The 20,073-nt window shown below is 36.6% G+C and overlaps 1 pseudogene; it reads left to right on the plus strand.

The window, feature by feature from the left end:
* Positions 1-18,725: 18,725 nt before the first annotated feature.
* LOC110217913 (heme oxygenase 1 pseudogene) lies at positions 18,726-19,718 on the plus strand (annotated as a pseudogene).
* Positions 19,719-20,073: the final 355 nt, after the last annotated feature.

The following is a 20,073-nucleotide window of genomic DNA, read 5'->3' on the forward strand; positions in this document are numbered from 1 at the left end:
TGCAGCTTGGTCTCCGGGTTGTAATATTACCTGTAATCCTTCATCAGGTAGATGCACTTTTACTTAGAACCTAGGTAATAGGAAAGACCACTTAAAAAACCAGAAAGTTTCCAGAGAATACATTTTTCTCCCTACACAGTCCTCATGCCTTAACTATTACAATAGCATTCTGGTTGTCATCCTTGCCTTAAGTCTCTCTCCCTTCCTACCCTCCACCCCACTGATCTTCTCTGAATGCCCATCAGATTTATGATCTGCAGCCCTAAATCCTGCAGATAGTTTATGGTATGTTGTCATGCATTGCTTTCTATTTTGGTGCACATTAACTTTTTCTTTCCAGTGGAATTGTAATCTCATTAAGGACAAATATAATGTCATTTTTTTTCTCTGATATTCTTTACAATGACTAGTACAAACAGGGGTACACCAGAGGTGCCTAATAAATGCTTATGAAATGAGTTGCATTATTTGTCCCTAGAGGCCCCAAACCAGAAGGATTACTTGCAGGACATAACAAAGCTCTCTGCAAATGCCCTCATGAAAAGCCAAGATTTTCATGTTGGTCCATATCGGTGTCTTAAATAATACTTTCAGGTGTACTGATTGTGATATTAATAATAGTTGGGTATCTGTAATGTGATGGTCAGTTGAGCTTTCAGCTATGTACAGTGCTAACTGTAATCTGAGTGATGTTTTTTTTCCCCCTAGGGCTTTCTATCAAACTATGTTGTAATGAATGCAATACAATTGTTTACAACTTCGAATAAGCTATGTGTTTCCACGGTTTGGTAATCAGGACCCAGAACAGAGATTAGAGACTGTTATTTAGAACACTTACTCAATAGGAACAGACAATTATTCTTAAACTTTCCAATTCTGTGTGGTCTGCTGACTTACATTTCAGCAACATGTGTGTTAATCCTCCCCCTACGTCTCCCCCAATCCCTGCCCATTTCCACTGCTTGTCAAATGCAATGCCTCTTGCATTGAGCTTGTCCAGATCTCTAAATATCTCTTTCCCCTCCTCAAAGTTTGTCAAGGTGATGGCATGTACACTGATAATTATGATGTAGACGTTTCGTGCTAGATATGAGTGTAGAACCATTAGTCACAAATACTTGGTAGACTTCCTTGGAAACAAATGACTACTTGCATAGCCAAGACCTGACACTCCATCCTTTCACAAAAGGATAGTGTAAGGCAGAGGTGTCGAACACTCAGTTTTCTGGGCCACATGAGGCCCAGCACTTCTGAAGGTGCCAGAAACAGATTAAAATGTAACTGGGAAATATTTAACAAAATAAATGAAAAAATACAATAAAACATAGATAGCGTTACATTGTAAAACTAAGTCAATATGTGTCCCAAAGGAATCCTTATGTACGGATTAGTGGTCTTGTTTCTATTTGAATTTGGCACCAGTGGGGTAAGGCATGAAGCCAAATGAATGTCTGGGCTTGAAGGTTCAGGCTTTTATCCCTGGAAATTTTTAATGTGATAGAAGGGAAAGCATGCTGGATTTTGAGTCAGAGCACTTCGGTTTGAATCCCACCTGTTTGCCTACTTAATATGTGTGCAAGTCACTTAATATGTCGAACAAATTATTTCTTTGGGTCACAGTTCCATCATCAGTAAAATTAGGAGATTGGACCAGATGGCCACTGAAATTCCTCCAGCTCTAAAATTATGCCCTGATGATCCTTAAAGGCTAGCTTCAGGTGTGCAGATAAAGATCGGGAAGGGTTAGGATTCTGCTATGAATGTAAGCATCCCTAAGAGATGTAGGCCTCTCAAATACACCTATATTATTGTGCATTATATTTAGCTATAGATGTCTCACCTCCTTGTGATACTATAATTATGATGAAGGCAGATATCATGTCATATCCAACTTTGGTATCTACCTCCAATTCTGACATAATTCTTTAAACATAAGAGGCACTTGCTAATTATTTTTAAATGAAATGGGTCAAAACTGATAGTTTTTTAATTTCTTAAAACTTCCAACACCTAATGCTTTCATTGAGTATAAAGATACCAATACATTTTGGAATATTATCCTGCCAATGACAATTTCCTTCCTAAATGTTATTATAGTGTTGAGATTTCCCCATTTTGCTTGATTTTCAGACTGTATCCTCTGTGATTTTGAGTTTTCTCTCATCAGCAAAATAGTTCTCTGAATAGATCCTTCAAGTCACTAGTGATTCTTGAAGGTATTTTAGTCAATTGTTAATATTCTAATATGAAAATTAGCCTACTTCTATGTCCAGCATGAATGAACAAAATGATTATGTAAGAAAGAGACATCACCTTATTAATGCCTAATGAAGACCAATGACTTTGTTCTTGTTTGGGTAATGGGAATAATAAGAGGAAGAACAGGAGATATGTGGGCTCTTGTGTACTGCTGAAGTGGTCTGGAGACTGATGAAGGCTGCAGAATATATGAAGGAAAATTTGTAGCATCACCATTTAGGGTATACAAAGAACTGGAAGGAAAGTGGGTACCCATCATATGGTTAATGGCTAAACAAATTGTGGCATACTAATATAATGGGAATTATTTACTGTAGAAATGATTAACATGAATAATTCAGTGACACTTGTGAGTGTATTTATGAAGTGATAAAGCAGAACTAGAAAGAGAAAATGAAAAAGAAAGAAAAGAAGAGAGGGAAGGGAGAACAAAGGAGAAAGAAAAGAGAGGGAAAACAGAAGAAAGGAAGGAATAAAGAAAAGAAGGAGGGAGGGAGGGAAGGTAGGAATGGAGGGAAGAAAAGTTAATAAGCTGAGTTAATATAACTCAGTATCCCTTCATCTATTTAAAATTGGTGTTAGTGTTAACTAAGTTCATCTTTAAATAGTGATGTGAAGAATACGTCATCTTTTAATGCTTTTGTGAAGTGAGTTAAACAAACTGTGTATTTTAATGCTCTAGTGTTTCAGTTTTATAGGTAAAGATTCTATCTTAAAAACCAGTGGGAAAGATTGTGGGGTTTTTTGGTATGTCTGGGTCATTCAGGCAGGACATCAGAATTCAACTGAATGCAGACAAATAAAGACAAAGAAAGCTCTTAAAAATGAAAAAAGAGGGAGGAAGGAAGCATCAATAAAATAATTTCAATTTTAAAAAATGGAGACCGAATCCAGGGGATGTGTCACCTGGGCTGCAGGCAAGCAGTATGGCATGAAGTTCAATGGAGGAGGAGCTTTAGAAACCTGTATTATCAACTAAGGCATCAGTGATGTTATACAATGTATTGCTTTTCAATAATAGAATGATCAATATTCTGGGTTACCATATGATATAAGATTTTAGAAATTCTGTGGAAATGTACTTGGGAACTTTTTTCCACCCTCAAAGCACTGATGCTGGGATAGATGCAACCAACCATGTCCCTACCCAGTGTGCATGAGAAACAGATTTTTCTGGAATTCAGAAGCAATGGAAAAGAGTCATCTCTGTAACCAACAGTTTTCTAGAGTAGCAGGATCCTCAAGCAATTACATAATCTGTTTATTATACTGAAATCACCTTAAGACAATCTGTGCCTAGCGAAAGAGCTTGTATGATCTCTGGTCCAGTGGCTTTCTGAAACTAGCCTGTAACCCAACTCCTATGGCTTCTCATTGCTTAACAAAAATGAAATATCAGCTTAGTCATCAAGAACGTGTAGAACCTTTGCCGTACAGGAGTATGCAATCTGCCTGACTAGAAACACCTAACCTTAAGGGGCCAATTTCCGCCCCGCCCCCCAAGATTCTCTACTTTAGAAGTAGAATGAGAAAGAAGACAAATTCTCCAAAAGACTTTATGGGTCACAGGTATCCCACACGACATATTGAGGATCCTGTAATGCCTATTGGTCTGTTTCTTTTTCTTCCCTCTGGAAAATTATAACCAGGAGCATTGCAACAAACACTTCTAAACATGAGGTAAACATCATAGTACCAGTGATACTGTTACCTGTTCCTAATCTGAGGGGGGGAAAAGAAAATAGGGAGGTGTTACAGTTTTTCTTGGTCTAAAACAAAACCAGATGGCTGTGACTAGTTTTTAACTGAAAATCAAACAATACAAACTTCAGAGTCATAGGTCTATGACTTGGATAGAATGAAAACGAAACTCTGGTCATTGGTGAATACAGTCAAGATAAGTAACATTATCTCTTAATAAATCACCTGTGAATACTAAAGTTGTGATGATGATGCATTATTTTTAGAGGCAATTGACATACATTTTATTATTTACTTTCAACTGGCAAAATGGAATTCTTTGATGAGCTAAAATCGTTTCTAAATCAACAAAAATAAAACTATGAAGGAAAAGGAATATTCAAGATTGTTGTAGGAAATTATATATTTCTTAATGAACATGTATGAACATTAAAAAATAAACATTTCCCACTGATCTACATGATTCCACCAATTAGGAAGAACTGGTCTGTTTACAGCCTATAGGATAAACCTGAATCCAGATTAGAGCAGAGCTGTTGAATGTTTTATTGAAAACTAAGAATGTTTTCATACACCTGGACTGAATTTAAAGGGAACTGGATGTGAATTAGGGTTTTGTGTGGAAACTAGAAAAAATTTTGTGGTTTTGGCTGGGTAAAGAGATTTATTTAAATATCAAACTCAACATAAAACTCCTAGAATACAAATTTATATAAACTGGTTACAACAGAAGAAGGTTATTGTGAGCCCATGGCAATGGAAACTGATTTTTTTTCTCAATTCATTGAGCTCATTGTTCTATTTATAACCTTTCCATATCTTTCTATGACAGACATTCAGTGCTTGAGTGCCTAAGCATGCAAAACAAAGTTGTGAAGTATTTAGCAAATTCTATCAACTGACACAAAAAATAGACATAAATGTACTATATGTAAATAAAATATGTGTGTATATGTGCATGTGCATACCTGTATGTTGAAGCCCCTGTAGAGGTAGCAACCTTTATATAAAAATGTTTATGTTTACAGATGGGATGTTATTTCAAGAGTTGAATCTTCACTAGGAATAAGAAAAAAGAACTGTTATAATGTTGTACTGAAGTGCAATATCCAATAATGAAGCTCAGCTACTGACTCCTGGGGAAATAGCAGCAGCAAATAGATAGAGCATGCATTCACGGAGGAACTGATGGTAGCGTATCAGCAGCCAGCAGGAAGGACAAAGCTACAAATAAAAAATGAAACCTGCAAAGCCATAGGTACAGCTGCTAATCAGAAGAATCAGACCTGGATGTTGAATAGCTGCCTGTCTAATACAGTTCTTTCCAGCCCTTCTGAGACTTCTTGAAAGAGTGACTATAGGATGTGAACCAGCCATTTAAGAGTATCTTTTTGAAAGGGGAAGTTTACTCAGGGCTTAGTCAGCAGTGACCCACTTGCAGGGTAAAAATTCCCTCTGTTCTTACAGAGCTCTCTCATTAAGACCAGAAAGAAAAGGATAGGAGCTCTGAAACTGTAGGAAACAGATTCATTGTAGGTGGTGATAGTAGTAGTCTGGTATAAGCAACTCTATGTCTATAAATACCTTTCATCCTGAGCTCTAGTCAGTCACTTACTGCCTGTCATTCTTCTCTACCTACATCCCTTGTGGGTATCTTAAATTCAACATGTCTAAAGCAAAACTCACTATCTTTCTACCTTTTCCTCCTCATTATTTTCTTGTTTGTTTTGTGGATACAGCCATCATTACAATCACCTAATTTCACATCAAATTCATCCTTGATCCTAAGTTTTATCTTATCCACCTCACCCATATCCAATTAGTTGCCAAGTCTGGTCAATTTTACCTCTGCAATTTTATTCACTCAAAGCCTCTTGTTTCCACCCACATGGCTACCACACTTGCTCAGACCTTCATCACCTCTTCCTGGGACTATTACAGTAGATTCTTTGTTTCTCCACTTCTTTTCCATTCTCTCTATTCTCCATATAGCTATCAAAATAATTTCCCTAAAAATAAGCTTAAACATGTAGCTTTTCTGTTCAAGAATTTTTAGTGACTCCTTATTACCTCTAGTATATTATATAATCTCTTCTGCCTCCCATGTATTCAGTTGGGCTCCAGTCTACCTTTCTGGACTTACTTTCCTTTATTCTCCTTCTTGTGCTCTACAGTTTTGTTGTAGTCAAACTAAGTATTTCGTCTCTGACATCTGAGATTTTGCTTCAGATCACATGGCCAACATACGGCTTCTGCTTCACCTCAGCTACTTAGAATCTAAAACCTCATTTAAGGCTTAGCTCAGAAGCCTTCTCCCATAACAATATTTCATAGATATTCATAATTGTTAGTGTTTTCTCCCTTTTTAAACTATTTTTTAAAAATTTATTTGTAGTACCAGGGTCATTCCCCCAAACCCTCCTAAACACACACACACACACACACACACACACACACACACACACACACACACACACGACACAAGGAACAGCTACTCTAGCCTCAGAACTCCATGGGTCCATATTCACATAAAATCCTAGCCATCTAGTCATCACAATGCCATAATCCATTAAAAACAAAGGCACTAAATGAGGTAACATAGAAGAGAACTTGGAATAAAAGCTTTGTAAATTGTTTCTAGACTTGAAAGCCGAGTATTCCTGCCCTGAAAGCATTGCATGCTTTTTGTTGTTGTTATTGTTGTTTGTTTTAAGGCCTACAAAATATTTTTACCGAGGGTTAATCAAATGGTTAGGGGCATAGAGTAATTTTGTTGAACTCTTGAGCCAGAGGTCTTGTGAACCCCTTATCAAAGATAGGGTTCAGGAGTTAAATTCTTCTTTATGAGAAAAAAAAATGCTTTCTTTTCAGGCACAAGAGAAGGAAACTTAAAGGCTCACAGTCAAGCAAGCATTTTGGAATACTGGTGGGTCAGTTGTGGGTACAAATTTAGCAAAGGTTGTAGAAAATAAGTTAGAAAACTTGAGTTCTAATTCAAGCTCTACTACTAACTAGTTGCTCCCCAGATTCCTCATTTGTAAAATGAGGGGATTGAACTAGATGGCCTTTAAAGATATCTCTAATTCTAAATCTATGATACTTTTATGCCATTGTAAGGGTACAGCATACTTGAGAAATTTAATTATGTGGGAATATGCTATACTTCAGTACATGAGAACTGTCTTGATTGAATTAAATCCATCCAAAGTATTTCAATAAGGTATGAAGAATATTTTATCAATGTAGATGTCTCTAATGAGCTGGATGGACTGCAAGTGATCTTGAACAGGAAAAATGTTTGGATGGGCTGAGGAAACTTGGTCATGCTCTAGAGATTATTTATAAAATATCAAGCCAATCTGAGCCTGAGGGAGAGTTGGAGTTGTGTAAGTTCCTGGCAATGGAGAGGAAAGACAGCTGCATGTGAGAATGAATATGTAGGTGAGATTTGGAGTTGAGTAAGTGTCTAGTAGTAGAGAGCAGAGTCAGCTGCTTCTAAGAAGGAATACATGCAGGAGGAAGATAAAGGGTTTCATAAGATGAGACATGCTGTTGTGTCAAATCTTTTGGAAAAAACCAAAGGAATAGATGTACTGTGGGCAGAGGGGAGTAGGGGGAGTGCTAGAATTGGAGTGATACTTGATGCCTTTGCTGTCCACTTCTTCCCCTAAGGATCTGAAGTGTTCTAACCTATCCTGAGAGAGGAACATGACAGAATTGACCCTAATTTCAGCTAGCAGCAAGTTGTTTTTTCTGCCCTCATTCTATCTACCTTTAGATAGAACTGAAACAATCAGCTTTCATCCTCACCTTCACACTCAACTTCACTGCAGGTCATCTTTCATTTATTTGTTTTTAATTATTAAATGTGATATGTATACTTATTTTTGAATGTATTTGAAATTATTTTATTTCCAAATATATTTGCCCTCCTCCTCCCCTTCCCAGCCTTCCCTTAAAAAAGAAAAGAAATAAAATGAGAGAAAAAGACAGTTCAATGAAATTAAACATCACCTGACTCTGACAGTATATACAACGTTCTACACTTACACTCTTTTACTCATGAAAAAAAAAGGTGGTTTCATTTTCTCATAAGAGATGATCTCTTGAGGTATCATCTAGATTTATGATTCTTAAGCTTTTAGTTTTGACATTAGGGCAAACGGTCAGTATTCAAGGAGACACTTTGAAAAAATCCCTTGTATATTTTGCGTTTCCTGGAAAGAGTTTTTTTTTCTTCCAAATCTGTTGTAGCTATTAATTTCTTTTAAAGTGAAAGGTCCCTTATTTTCTGTGTTTTCTTTCTAAGCTTATATATCACTTCAGTTTCTGTGCTTTTTTTATTCCCTCTCCTGCTGTCTTTCTATTGCTACTATTTGTCATGCACTGATATTCTCTTCCCTTGCATGGGCTTTAGTGGCCACACACATGTCATAAAAGAAATATGCCAATAAATCAAGATATACAGGAAAAAGAAAATCCCACTTGGAATTAGAGAAAGTACCCTTGGACTGGCATTTCTTTCTAAGAGGAGAAATGTATGCACTCAGGAAACTGACTTGGTAGTTACCAACAGGACTTCCATTTGTTCTGTGAAGCTGTTTATATTATGAGACCAATTATCGTAAGTAATAAATCAGTTTTATCCTTGTATTTACATAATTGATGTGAGGTACCAAATATGGGCTGTGGTTTGTTTAAATTTTTTGAAATCTGATAGTTGGTGCTATGAGATATGAAGCAATTTTCTAAAAGTATTACTTAACATTTTGGAGGCCCCAGTAGGACTAGTAGCTGAGTTCTCAGAGTGGAAGCTGATTAAAGAAACATGCCACCAAAAAGGAAGCATTGCTATTTCTCCTTCTGTGTCTCCTTTTAGAATATAAACTCAGAAAATAAATTCTGAACATTAACTATAGAAGTCTTAACACCACAGAGCCCCGATATGATTAAAATGATATAACATAAAATTACATAATTAAAACCAAATATTCTGGAAATATTAGCTTGATTACATAATAAGTCATGAAACAAGTAGAATAGCAGCCTCTAAAGAGGATTTCTTAGAAAGGTCCTAAATAGATTTAAAGAAAATTATGAAAGAATACAATTTCCTACTCTTGCATTTGCTATCATTTTACAGCTTTTGTTTTCCATTTAGAGGTTATATAGAGGTTAAAGAGGTTAAATATGTCTTCATACATTATAACTGCAATCCAGGGAGTTACCACCATATAGCTGGTATAGCTTTACAGGTAACTCCTTTTTCCTCCACACTCTTCTTTTAATTAAGGGAAGGTGTCCATGCTAACTATACTGCTATGTCACTTGTTTAGCTTAGCTCAATAATAGAATTTGAAGATTTAGAACTAAATGGGGCTTAATAGATAATACAGTCTTGCCATTTCATTTTACATCTGAATACAAAGTTTTATAATCTTCACATTTCTCTAGTCTGTTCGCATAGCCTCAATTGCAAATGCAATCCTCTATCATATTGCGTTGGGACTTCTGACTGAACTTTTATTCAGTTCTACACTAGAAGTTTCTTATTGGATTTATTGATCATTAGTTGGTCTGATAAGAAATTCATAGTTTTTCTTGGTAGAAATGTGGAAGCTGGTGTAGGGGGTGGGAGGAAGGAGTCTACCCGCTGTTCAGAGAGCCTTCTTGATCAGAAATCCTGTTACTAAATTTTATTTCTTTGGATACTATAGCATTCTGCAACTCATAGGAACACTGGCATGATATTGATATTTAAAAAAAAAAAGGAGCTTAAAAACCAACCAAAAGTCAGCCTGGTTTCTTCCTTCTGTTCAATTCTGGTCCCAGATCATCCATTTGCATTGTCTGTTCAAGATAATACGTACACACACACACACACACACACACACACACACACACACAGAGATACACATACACACACACATCTATCCAACTGTACATAATATGGACATTAGGCATTCTTTATACACTTGGATTTTCTTGTGTGGTTGGCTAGGCCAAATTCTTCTAAATATTTATAGATCTTTTCAGGAAAAGCTGTAATAGTCTATGGTTTGATACAACTATCATGATTTTATCTAAAAACAGGAGCAGTTAGAGCCTCTAATCATATGTAAGAATTTCCTCTTCTCTGAGTTCTCCTCTGGCTCTCCTCCTTAGTGGAAGTGAATAACTTTGGCAAGTATGTTTTTCTTTTTCGTTGTTCACTACATATAAATGATCACTGTTGTTGAACAAGGTCATATCTGTTGTTATATCTTTCCAGGAGTCTTTAATTATGTTGATATATGGATAGGCTAGATTTGGTTTTAAGGGGAGCTTAGGGTTACAGAATTAACCAAATTAAATGCATTTTTAGGATATATATTTTTTAAAAGAAATAAGTTTATTCTCTATATCTTTAATTCAATTGGATAATAGTGAAGTTGTGATCTATGATGAAATATCATCTGTTACAACCTGCTTGTTATCTACTAATACTTTCATTAAGGATAATACTGATGTGTTTGTAGATTAATCTCACAAAATAATGCCATATTAGAAGGGAAGGTAGACATATATTTTGATAACGGTTGCTACTATCTCCATTACCTTTCACAATATTAAGAATAACTTTATGTGTGTGTGTGCACATGAGTGTGCATTGCCACATGTGGCTGTGTGCTCCTGTGTTTTCTGGTTTTAGTATGTTTTCCTTTTTCATCGTTTTTAACCTCCTTTAAAACCCTAACAATTTTGTCATTTCCTGTACAAATCTCCTCTGTGTACATTTGGTCTAATCAAGCTATTTTTCTGTGTCCTTTTGCTTTAGGGTAATTTTTAATTCTTTTATAAGCACTTACAGAACTGCACTAATAAAAGTCAGACTATCTTTAAAGGCTGAAAGATATTCATTATGCAAATTTTGGCCAATCTTTCAATTTTTCTAACTTTTGTTGCACTCCCAGGCATTTAATGCCCTTGGGATGACACTGCTTAGGTAGATCTTTTGCTAAGTGTTCTATAAACTGATGTTCTTTAAACTTTAAACTCTCTACTGCTCCTCTGTTTTGTAAGAACATATCGTTCATCATCTTTTTTTTCTCAGTAAAATTTTTACAGATGCATTCATATTCCAAATTGATGTTGCCTGGAGTTGGTTTTTCTCTCTACTTTGTAAGTATATAAAGTATCTGCTATTTTAAGTGCTTTTGAGATTCTTCTGTTTCCCTTGCAATAGAAATTGATTTGCATAGGATAAAATTCTGCATAAAATTATGATAAAGTCCTTTCTTCCAAACATATCTCATTTTTTATCACCAATAACTTTTTAAACATGTCAGCCATCATGTTGTCTTCATCTCATATTAGATCTTATTCACTTTTTTCTCTTTCTTCTAACTTTGTATTAGTTTTGATCTAATAATTTGTCAGTGATCTGATATACATGGGCAGCTTGTTTCATAATGAGGCATTAGAGTAGGATTTGTAGAGGCAAGTATTATTAGGAAAGAAAAATTGAAATGTAGCATCAAAGGATAGCTACCATTAAAGTTCCATTCTAATACCTTTTGAGTGGATAGAGGTGATCCTGGTTTCTTTAAATACATGATGATATAATACAGAATCTAGCATACTCATATATTGGTAAAGAGTCATTTTCAATTTGTTAAAATATAATCAATTTATTTTACATGTGTCCATGCAATGCCATTTGGGACTTGCTATGTCTAGCACTTTTCTCAAAGAAAGCAATAATTTTATATATACACATATATATATGTACATACATATATATGCACACATACACATGCATGCAATATAGTTGTATATTTATATATAACATATATAATTCTTTAAGAAACATATGCATATACATATACACATATACATATACATACATATATATGCATATAAAGACATATTTATAAAATCTTTCTGTATATTATCAATTTTTTGCATCTTATTTTCATTATTCCTCATACATATTATCTTGTCTAACTATTTGTTTATATCTTTGCCTATTCTTGTCATAACATTGAAGTGTCTAGATATCAGTGTGTATATTGATTTAATTTTAGAGGGTTTTATCAAGTTGTTTACAGACTTTTTTCTAACTATTGTTCACAAACATGGTACATAAACAGGATTTCTTTTTGTAAATGCTTAGTTGATCACTGAAATAGAAGGTAAGCAATTGTCCCATAAAATTATGTTTCTTTTTTGCCGTTGAGTAAGCATCAAAATCAACTCTGCTAACTTATTTTTTTTTCCTCTCTAAGTAGAATCTGTGAGCCACCAAATTTCATTTAGCTACATCTTCCTTCCTTCTTCTTTTTGGTTTTCTTTGAAGCAATATCATGATTCAGTTCCTCTTGTCTGTCACTCATTATATATTTTGAAAGGATCTGTGACTTCGAGGACAAATGGTCAAATTAAAGTTTACAGGTTGTCTTAAAATTTGTGAGATTCTTAACATCCTCTGCCTCCCTTCCTCTATCTTCCCCTAGCCCTGCAAAAGCAGACATAGTGCACAGAGAACACATTTTTTTTTAAAATTTTGGTTTGTTTCATGGTTTACCATGGACAAAGAATTCATCTCCAAGTATCCGCTCTACTGGTGTTTGAGTTTGATTATTCTTAGCTAGACTGGCCCTTAGAAAGTAAACTCATTCCATTCCTAGGACCACACTGAAAAAATTTCAAGTATAACCTGCCAGGACTTACATGCTGCAGGTCTAGCCTTTGAGAATACATGGTGACCACTCTTCCATAATGGGGCATTAAGGTAAGATTTGTAGAAGTGAGAATTATTAGGAAAGAAAGAGAAATTGAACTGTAGTATCAAAGGATGGCTACCATTAAAGCCCCACTCTGCTACTTTTTGAATGGATAGAGGTATTCCTAGTTTATTTAAATCTATGATTGTATAGTATAGGATCTAGTAGCTCCTACCAAGATGGAAAGATTTGGGAAAACAGAGAGGCACTATAGCATAGTAAATAAAAATTAACTTCAGCATCCTTAGAATTGCTTCCTTTCTAAATGCTAAAATGCTCTATGATACTGAAATAAAGAAAAAGAAAACAGAAAATTATTTTATGTGTACAAACTTATGTATGATCCTGAAATTAGAAACAAATAATCTTCACCTAAATAAAACCCAACTGCCACAATTATTCAAGAAGAAATGTCAATATTCTAACAATTCTGCTATAAATTTCATATAAACCTAAGATTTATTTGTCTTAAAAATACCAACCCTCACCAGATGCCACTCATTGAGTCCCAATCATTGAAGAATTTAGCATAGCAGAATTCAAATTTCATGAAGTTGGGTTTGTTAAACCATTGTCATGGAGGATGCCCAGCAGAGAGGGATAAAAGAGAGATTTCCCCACAGGTAGTGAAATCTTCTAGAAGCTTCTGTTTGCAGAAGCTATAGAACTGATTGTATCAAGCCCCTAAATACTACAGAACATCTGAAATAAAATCATAATCACTCAGAAGATTTCATCCTAACTATTCACACAGTGGAAACAATTGGGTGAAGGATGCCCAGACTCTGATGCACAGCTGTATGTATGGTCCAAAGAATTTGTCTATATACATATACATGTAGACACATACACATATGTCGATATGCTGTGTGTATATTAACATACGTGTGTATACGATACACATGTGCACGGTATTCATATCTGTATATATGTATGTGACAGAGACTGCATATGCAAAATGAATTGATCACATAATTGAACAAGAGGTAACAGGTATACTGGATTATCTTTCAGAGATTTCTTCAGTGTTTTAAATGGCACCAATCTTCTCCTTGTAATATAGGCTCATATACTTTAACAACAATATTCTTGTGGTAACCCATGACTGTGTCATCACACACTTCAGTCTCTGAGGAATTAAAGCTACAGTTCACCCAAAGTCTGATGAATAATCATATGGCTGGTGTGAATAGGATGTACCATGCTACCAACCAAGAAATACACAAGGCAAGTAGCTTAAAGGAGAGAAAAGAGAGAGAATTTGAACCTTAAGAAGTGGGCTAGTCATATATTGTGAGTGAGAGCTAACTAATGTACACTTCATGCAATACCAAAGGTATTTTAAGAAGACATCCCCCACCCCTGCACCCCGGACATCTATAGAGCTTCTGTAGGTGATTCATGGAAGAACATAGATAATAATGAAATTATACATGGGTATCAAAGGGTTACAATTTTTACTGTTGCAGAGTGTCAACATCTGTGAAATCACAAACACATTGGAATATCAATGTAAGTAATTAAACAAAATGCGTTATCTCTTGACAAGAAATGATTGGTTATTAAATACTCATTTACACATCAGTTATCCATGTGTAATCTGAACATTGCCTGCTAGAGAAAAGGTAAACAGACCAAATGAGTTTAAGAGTGAAACGTTGTTCTGTGCAATGAAAACTACACCCAAGCTTGCCACTTCTAACAAGCTATCACTAAAAGAAAAAGGGGGAAAGGGAATGGATAAGGGAACAGATGTCATAAATTAAATAAAAACAATTTCTTAAGGAAAGTACAATGAGCCACCAAGACAACCTAGAAATCTATCTTGCTAGCATATATGTGTGTGTGTGTGTGTTTTTACACACACACACACACACACACACATATGTACATATATATGTACAGAGAAAGATGTAGAGATATATAGATGAAGACAGATATAGAGATATACCATATATATGTGTGGTGTGTATATATATGTATATATACATATGTATATTATATATACACAGAGAGAGAGAGAGAGAAAGAGAGAGAGAGAGAGGGAGGGAGAGAGAGTATCATCATCATGATTATCATCATCATCATAGCATTTATATAGCATTTAACGTTTATAATACCAGCCTTACAAGTATTTCATCATTCTGTACTTACAAAAGCCCTGGGAGGTAGGTGCTATTATTATCCCTATATTACAGATAAGGGAATGTGGGTAGACAGAAGTTAAGTGACTACTTAACCAAGGTCACATAGCTAGCAAGTTTCTGAGGCCAGATTTTAGTTCAAGTCTTCCTAACTCCAGTCCCAGCACTCTGTTCTCTGAAATATTCAGCTGCTTCAAATAAAGAAATATGGTGATTCAGGGAAGCGCTGGTTTAGAATATAAATATATTTGTAAAATCTTATGGTGAAAAATGGAAGAAAGATATGAGCAGTTCCATCTCACAAAGCAGCAAGAAGCAGTAGATAAGGAAAATAAATACAAGTTTACAAAAAATTTGGTAAGAGAACCAATTAACCTAGATTATCCTAAGGCCAACCTAGAAGGACAAAAGAGGGAAAAGATCTTTCCATTATTACAAAAAAAAAAGTTTTTTCCTCCATTAAAGAGAAAAGTCAGCACATTTATGGTCTATGAAGTCAGCAAGCACTTATCAAGACCTACTATGTGCCAGGTGCTGTGGATATAAACAAAGGCAAAAACAATCTCTAGCCTCAAGGAGCTGACAATCTAAAGAGGGAGACAAAATGCAAATAACTCCCTTATGTACCAAGAAGATACATACAGGATAAATTCAAGATATTGACAGAGAGAAGACAATAGTATTAAAGGAAACCAGCAAAGGCTTATTGCTATAAATGAGGTTTTAGGTGAGACAGACATGGGGACAGAGAGGGAAAGAATTGAAGGCTAAGAAAAATGTGCAGAAGGAGATGGAGACTCATACATAAGAAACAACAAAGAGGCCACTGTGACTGTATAGAAGAGTGAGTGGAAGTGCAATAAGGTATAAGGAGCCCAGAAATGCAGAAAAGGACCAGATTATGAAGGATTTTAAAAGAAGATTTTATACTTGATCCAGGAAGTAGTCGAGAGCTACTGGCATTTATAGAATAAGAGAACAGCAGTGGAATGAACAGACATGCTTTTTAGAAAGATCACTGATAACTGATTGATGGAGGGACTGGAGTAGGTAGATATTTGACGAAGGAAAAATAGTCAACTGGCTATTGTAATATTCCCAAGCATAAGGTGATGGGGTCATACATCAGGATAGTCAGAGTGTAAGGGGAGATAATATGGAGGACTTGGAAACAAATTAGATGTGAGGGGTGATGGTGATGGTGGAGAGAGATAGTGAGTAATTGAGATTGACACACTGATTGTGTCTAGATGAATGAGAATGTGGTGATACTCTTAATAATTATAGGGAAGTTAGGAAAAAAAGAGGGTGCCTTGAGGGGAAAATGTAACACCATAATTATTAATGTGCAACACAAATGAGTTAAAATGGCGTTAAAGAAAACAAAGAGAAACAACAGCTTAACAAAAGATGTTAATATGCCACGGACATGACACAATTGTGACTGTGTTAGAGAGTTCTCTTGATATCCAAAAAAGAGAAGTAAACTAGATGTTTGGAAAATGACATAACATTTTTTACTACCACAGAAAAGACTCTGAAAGAATATCGATATTGAAAGATCAACATGTCTACTTTCTACTCTCCAGTAGCTTCCATTTTACAAATTTTCCTCAATGATATCTTAAATGTTCATAAAATATGACCTTCTAGAGAATAAAAAACACTTCTTTATTTTCATTTCCTCTGAATATTCATTTGAACCTACCACTACTAGATCTATTTCCTACTTTTTAGTAAAACAATATGCAAAATCAGTAATTCATTAATCAGTAAGTATTTATTAAACCCCTTCTACTTTCTAGGTTCTGTGTTATGCACTAGAAGAAAAAAGAAAATAAAATGTGTTCTCTACTCTCTACTCTCAATGTTTTATAAACATTGAGGATATCCTTGATGAATGTTTGAGAAGAGAATAGGATGACTTTTACAAACAATATTTGATAGCTGGCCATATCTATACAGTCACTTATTTAACTAGAAGATACAGAGAATGGAATCTCATTGTGTTCATTGTTTGTTGAATATCTTTTGGTCTCTCCATCTCTGTCTCTCTCTTTCTGTCTTTCTTGTCTCTCTCTATCTCTGTCTTTGTCTCTATCTCTCTGTCTGTGTCTGTCTGTCTGTCTCTCTCTCTGATAAAATATTTACCCTAAAGAAAAGTGTGTCTTAAAAACTGTCCTCCCATGTACATATTAAAATCTAACAAGATGAATTGAAGTGTGTGACAACAGAAATAGTTTTGTTCAATAATGTTCTGAACATAAATATTAAGTGTTGTATGAAAGAGGGAGGCTTATCCTCCCTGCATTTTTGAGATACTGTTATACAGACTGCATAGCTCAGGAGATAGACAGAAGAGATCTTCTAGCTGCTTGTGTTTGAACAACATTGTTCTGATTGAATCAAATTCCAGATAATTACCAAGTCTCATATATATATATATATATATATATATATATATATATATATACACATATATATATGCATTTAATAACATATGAATACATACATATTATATATATACATAAATATATATCCATATAAGAAAAAATGAGATAATATTTTTTGCCTAGACTATAATATGCATTTTGGATGGACAGGCCATACAGCTCATCTACCAGTATATATAACTCAGAAAATTATTGTAGATGACCAGTAAAATTGCCCTAGATTGCAAAAAAATGGAGAGAACACCTTGGATTGCATTGTTCAGTGCTTTTTCCTTGAAACAAGAGCTCTTTCTTTTTATTGTCAATGTTCTCCCAATTATGCTAAATGACTCAAAATAAAAGATACTGTCTTTGAAACGTGTAATTGGGAAAAGAGAAAGGTCAGTCATATAGTGAGAGAAAGGAGTGTCCAATGGACAGGTCACATGCTTCTCTAGAATCTATACCATATAATGAGACCTAAAAGATGGGACCTGGCATATTGGTCAGATGACAAATGGAGGATGTATGGGAAGATATGGGAAAGAATTGTACAGGATGAAAAACCACTGGATGGATTAAGATCTGCACCTTTGGAAATCAGAACTTCATTGTTCTATTAAACTACATTTTTTGTGAGGCATCTTTTGCAATGCCAAAGAATTTCCAGAGTGGGAACGGGGATGGGGATATCCCAACTAATCAGGGTTTTACCCCATGTTCTTTGAGTTTTTCAGGCCTTGCATTTGGCTTGGGATTGGCTACCCAGAGTGCCCAGGTGTACACAATGAATGATAGAATGCCAGTATGACAATGAGATGGCAGGAAAAGATCTTACTTAGTAGGACAAGGTCTTAGTGATATGAATAAGGCTGTATATTTAGAAAGTATCCTAATTATTACATTGAATTCTAGTCACCAAACTTTTTTTGAGCATCTAATTATGTGCAAGGCTCTATGTTGGATTTATAGTCCAGGCAAATAGAATCACTTGTAGCTGAAATGATCCTCACTCCTTTGAAAGATAAAGAAACTGAACAAGACGGGTGAGACATTTTGCTAATAAGTGCAGAGCAAGCCCTAGAACTCAGGTCCCTGTGCTTGCAGGGTAGCATACATTCCATTTGCACTATCCTGTCTACCTGTTTTCTGACAGGTTTTTTACTTAAGCACTAATTTCACTTGCATATTAAAATAGTTCATTCTCAAACATTTTCTTTTACAGAACAAGCATCCTAACCAACATGACCCAGAGACTTAAAAAAGCATTGTAAAGAGATGTTGTTCCATGTCCTGAATTGAATTCGATAAGAATTTTCATCACCAGAAAATCTAATTTGTCTAATATTAAAATTTTAGGGCTGGGGATAAAAAGGTTTTGAAAAGAAGGACTTGACAAACTCCGTCCACTGCGCTCTCGGCACTTTGGAGACGGCGGAGCGGGCGGCTTTGGGCACTCGGGGCCAGGCACTCCTGACCCAGGGAAGCGCAAACAGGAGCAGGGAGAGGCGAGAGAAGAAAGAGGACATCGCGATGGAAACTGTCCAGGCAGAGCAGCCCGACAGCATGCCTCATGATCTGTCAAGGGTCCTGAAAGAAGCCACAAAGGAGGTTCACACCCAGGCTGAGAATGTGGAATTCCTAAAGAATTTCCAGAAGGGGCAGGTGCCCCGGGAAGGCTTCAAGATGGTGATGTCTTCTCTGTATCACATCTACTTGGCCTTGGAAGAGGAGCTGGAGCGGAACAAGACCCACCCTGCCCTCGCCCCCGTCTACTTCCCTGAAGAGCTGAACCGCACGCCTGCCCTGGAGCAGGGCATGGAGTTCTGGTACGGCCGCCAATGGAGAAAGGAGATCCCTTACACAGCAGCCACACAGAAGTACGTGAATCGTCTTCGTAAACTGGGCCACACTGATCCCGAGCTGCTGGTGGCCCACGCCTACACGCGTTACCTGGGGGACCACTCTGGAGGTCAGATCCTTAAGAAGATCTCCCAGAAGTCTCTGGGGCTCCCCAGCACAGGGGAAGGGGTGGACTTCTTCAGTTTTCCGGCCATCGCCAACGCCACCAAATTCAACCAGCTTTACCGGTCCCGAATGAACGCCATTGAGATAAGCCCAGCCACCAAGAAGGTGGTGGAGGAGGCACAGACATCTTTCCTCCTGAACATCCCGATGTTTGAGGAGCTGCAGGAGTTGTTACCAAGAACCAAGTGAATGGAAACGTTTCGGGGAAGCAGAAGCTTTGAAAGAGGGCCGGCGACAAAGGACAAGGCCGGACTTCCACGGAGACTGCTGTCCAGAAGCCCCAGCAGAGTCTCCTCTCCCACTCGCCCCTCCTCTCTTGGATCTTCACCCTCTCCATCGTCGCCACTGTCGCTGTGGGGTTCTATGCCATGTGAAGGAAACAGAAAAGACACTTCGAGGAGACCTCCCGTGGTATCCCTACTGAGCTTGAAGACTGCCTCCAGTCCACGACAACACACTCAGGTCTTTGTGGGTCAAGTTCCCCTTCACTGGAAAAGATGGAGGAGAGCCCCATGCTGACCCAAAGCACCTCTGGCCTGAGGGATGTGAACTCTTCAGGCGGTCCTCAGGAGCCGCCCGCAAATGTAGCACTCTCTCTCAGTTCCTACCAAGAACCTCCCGAAGAGATCGAAATTGCAGCCCTGAAATGACCTCCCTAACCCAGCTCCTGGGCTGCCCGGGCTTCCCTGCTTGACCCAGGAGTGACCACTTTCCTTTTGGCCTGTAGACAGGTGCATGCTTTGG

The sequence above is a fragment of the Phascolarctos cinereus genome, unplaced genomic scaffold (assembly GCF_003287225.1).
Source record: "Phascolarctos cinereus isolate Bilbo 61053 unplaced genomic scaffold, phaCin_HiC Scaffold_5;HRSCAF=322, whole genome shotgun sequence".
Classification (NCBI taxonomy): Eukaryota; Metazoa; Chordata; class Mammalia; order Diprotodontia; family Phascolarctidae; genus Phascolarctos; species Phascolarctos cinereus.